A 4,529-nucleotide genomic window follows, 5' to 3' on the forward strand; every position below is an offset into this window, starting at 1 on the left:
AAGTGTATGCTCTCCATTTGGTTTTTGCTGATGGGATGTTGGGATCCACAGACTTTTCCATGGTGCTTGACTGGAGTAAGGTGCTTATTATTTAAAAGTTTTCTGTCTTGCTAGGTTGTTTATTTTCTTGTCCTTTGACAAGAGAAAGCAGGTTTTCCTATAGGTGTTTTTGTCTGTGTCCAATGGCATTTTGGGGTTTCCAGCTTCTCTAGCATCTAGTCTGGGATATATATGGTCTACAGGAAAGTTCTGTCCGTTTCTATCACAACAAGTTTCAACACGTGAGCACATGTTTATTTGGCTCATGTGTGCCTCTCTATTTTTATCACTTAATGTATACATACTGATGTAGCAAATTAACTAAAACAAAGTTGATTCACTTTAGTCTTATGTGTGAAAGCAATAGTGTACCCATGGCTACTGATAAAGTTCATTTACGCCACTATTGTATATGAATTTCAACAAGAAGAAATGCTACAGAAGCATGTAGAAATTTATTGAAAGTGTTTGGTGAAGGTACAGTTTCTGATAGGACATGCAGAAGATGGTTCGAAAAATTCGAAACAGGTGATTTCGACCTTTCTGATAAGCCACGTTCTGGGCGACGATCTTTGATCGATGACAATGTTGTTAAGACCATGTTGGAGCAAGATCCTTTTCTGACAACATCAGAGATCGGCAGAAACTGAACAGAAAGCTCAGTTTGGAGAAGTACTGTCAGCAACTGGATAATTTAAAGACAGCAGTCCAAGAAAAGAGGCCAGCAATGTTCAATAGGAAGAACATCATACTGCATCATGTTAATGCCAGGCCACATGCTGTTTTGGGGGCTCATCAAAAAATTGCAGAACTAGGCTGGGAAATTCTGTCACATCCACCATATTCCCCTGACTTAGCACCCTCTGACTATCCCTTGTTTTTGTCCTTACAAAATTTTTTGAAGGGCAAAAAATTCAAAAATGAAGAAGATATCAAACAAGCACTGGTTCAATTTTTCGCATCAAAAGATAAAACATTTTTCAAAAATGGGATATACAAATTGCCCTCACACTGGCAAGAAATCATTAATAATAATGGCAATTATATTATTTAATAAAGTTTATTGACAGTAAGAAAAATTTGTATTTTGTTTTATTCCAAAAATGGACAGAACTTTCCAGTAGGCCTTATATGAGGTAAAAAGCAAACTCTGGGGACTCACCGCTATCTTTTTTTTTTTTTTTTTTTAGAGAGAGAGAGAGAGGGATAGACAGGGACAGACAGACAGGAACGGAGAGAGATGAGAAGCATCAATCATTAGTTTTTCATTGCGCATTGCAACACCTTAGTTGTTCATTGATTGCTTTCTCATATGTGCCTTGACCGCGGGCCTTCAGCAGACCGAGTAATCCCTTGCTGGAGCCAGCGACCTTGGGTTCAAACTGGTGAGCTTTTTGCTCAAACCAGACGAGCCTGCGCTCAATCTGGCGACCTCGGGGTCTCGAACCTGAGTCCTCTGCATCTCAGTCCAATGCTCTATCCACTGCACCACCGCCTGGTCAGGCCTCACTGCTATCTTGTTGCTCAGGTTCTGAAGTCTGTTGCTGGTCTGCTTTCTCTCCAACTGGCAGAGTCTTTTTTCCTTTGTTTTATATATAGTGTCGGAGTTTTAATTGTACTTAGGAAGAATAGGGAAATGTACATTTACTCTATTTTTCTGAAAGCAGAGGTCAGCTCACTTTTTCTGAGAAGAATACAGAGCTCAATTCCAATTCAGATTAAAATTACACAACTTTTACTTCTTTCATATTATGCTTAGGTATCTTTTTTGGTAGAAGGGTCAGATTGACATCGACATAATTATTTTCTTGGTTAATCCTATAATTTATAAACAAATGGAAAGGTAAAGTAATAAGAATGGTTGCATTCTTTAAAAAAAATAGTAGTGTTATATAAATATTTTTCCATGTCCAGAAATAATTTTCTACATAATTTTAATGGTTACATAGCATTCCGTCCTTTGAACATTTGCAATGGCAATGGGTTTTCATTATAATTGACAATTTGGTGGTGAAATTTCTCAATTTATTTTTTATGCATATCCATGGTTATCTGTTAAATATATTTTTCTAGAAATTGAATTTTTGTGTCACAGGACGGGGATCTCTACGGTGTAAGAAATTCAGTGGATGACAGCGAAAAGTCTTCTTCACGCTGCATGGAATACCATTTGGAGGCTGATGATTCTTTTATTTTTTTAATATTTTTTTATTTATTCATTTTTTTTTTTAGAGAGGAGAGGGAGAGACAGAGAAAAGAGACAGAGAGAGAAGGGGGGAGGAGCTGGAAGCATCAACTCCCATATGAGCCTTGACCAGGCAAGCCCAGGGTTTCGAACTGGCAACCTCAGCATTTCCAAGTCGATGCTTTATCCACTGCGCCACCACAGGTCAGGCTCTCTCTCTCTCTTTTTTTTTAAGGCTGGTAAGGTAGAAACTTTTTTTAAAAAAAGATTTTATTTATTTATTTTAGAGAAGGGGGGAGAGAGAGGAGGGGGAGGAGCAGGAAGCATCAACTCCCATATGTGCCTTGACCAGGCAAGCCCAGGGTTTTGAACCGGCAACCTCAGTGTTCCAGGTCGATGCTTTATCCACTGTACCACCACAGGTCAGGCTGATTCTCTTTTTTTAAGCAAGAGAGACAGAGACAGAGAGACAGAGAGAGTGACAGATAGGGACAGACAGACAAGAAGGGAGAGAGATGAAAAGCATTAATTCTTTGTTCCAGCTCCTTAGTTGTTCAGTGATTGCTTTCTTATATGTGACATGATGGGGCAGCTCCAGCTGAGTCAGGGACCTTGGGCTTCAAGCCAGTGACCTTGAGGTCATGTCTATGATCCCACACTCAAGCCAGTGACCCCGCGCTCAAGCTGGTGAGCCTGCACTCAAGGTGGATGACCCTGTGTTCAAACCAGTGAACTCGGGGTTTTGAACCTGGGTCCTCTGCATCCCAGGCCAATGCTCTATCTACTGTGCCACCATCTGGTCAGGCTGAAGGCTGATGATTCTGAGCCACACATGAAACTTTCACCTTACCCTCAATACTCTACCACTCGCCAACTGTTCCTTCCCTGCTCTTCCACAGATGAGTTAGAAATGCCTACATTTCCAGTTTTTATTTTTTAATTTATTTACTTCTTGCCTTTGTTTTCCTGTGATTTTAAGAAGCTTCTAAGTATAAGTAGATAAATATTAGGATAAAAGTAAGTAAAAATAAAAAGAGAAAATATTAGCACAAGTTTTAGAAGGTAGGTATGCTGGTCAACACACCTAACAGTTAGAAACTTTGAAGTCTAGATTTATTGCAATTAAACATATGAATTATAATGCCTTCCACAGAAAAATAGATAATTCCTCTATAGTAAAGATTTCCTGATACTTGAGGGTCAATAAATATTTAGGAAAATAAATAAATAAATATTTAGGTAGATGGATGGAAACAATTTTTTTAGGTAAGATTAGGGAAGATACAGAGGCAGACTCCCCACATGCACTCTGAACAGGATCTACCCAGCAACTTTGTCTGGGGCCAATGCTTGTGTACTGAGCCACTTTCAGAGCCTGAGACTGACCCAACTGAGCCATTCTCAGCGCCTGGGGACACACTCAAACCAATTGAGCCACTGGCTGCCAGGAGGGGAAGAGGGAGAAAAGCGGGAGAGGGTGGGGGAGAGAAACAGATGGTACCTTCTCTTGTGTCTAATCTGGGATGTCTATACGTTGACCGATGCTCCATCCACTGAGTCACTAGCCAGGGCCTGAAACAAATTTTTTTTAACAAAGACAGAGATAGAGTCAAAGAGAGGGATAGATAGGGACAGACAGACAGGAACGGAGAGAGATGAGAAACATCAATCATCAGTTTTTTGTTGTGACACCTTAGTTGTTCATTGATTGCTTTTTCATATGTGCCTTGACCGTGGGGCTACAGCAGACTGAGTAACCCCTTGCTCAAACCAGCATCCTTGGGTCCAAGCTGATGAGCTTTGCTCAAACCACATGAGCCTGCGCTCAAGCTGACAACCTTGGGGTCTCGAACCTGGGTCCTCCACATCCCAGTTTGACGCTCTATCCACTGCACCACCGCCTGGTCAGGTTGAAACAATATTTTCAATTACAACTTGTCATAAATGCTATTATAGGTCTGTGGATATTTTTATTGTTGTTTTTGAAAAGATTTTTCATTCAGTATTTAAGTAAGATTAAATACTCCAAGATTTTGCTTGCAGTTGATAAGAGAAAAGATAAGCGTAAATCATCATCTGACTGGTTAATTAAAATGCATCTGACCCAAAGCTAAATTTTTGTGTTATATCAATTATTTTGTGTGGGTGGTTTAAGTGTTTTAGAGCAAAATACCTCCAAACAAAACATACCATCTGAGAGTACAGGGAGGATCAGAACATGAAATACTGCATAAGAAAGCTGACGGACGCCCTGGCCAGTGGCTCAGTAGATGGAGTGTTGGCTCAGCATATGGACGTCCTAGGT

This window comes from Saccopteryx bilineata, chromosome X, assembly GCF_036850765.1.
Source record: "Saccopteryx bilineata isolate mSacBil1 chromosome X, mSacBil1_pri_phased_curated, whole genome shotgun sequence".
Lineage (NCBI taxonomy): Eukaryota > Metazoa > Chordata > Mammalia > Chiroptera > Emballonuridae > Saccopteryx > Saccopteryx bilineata.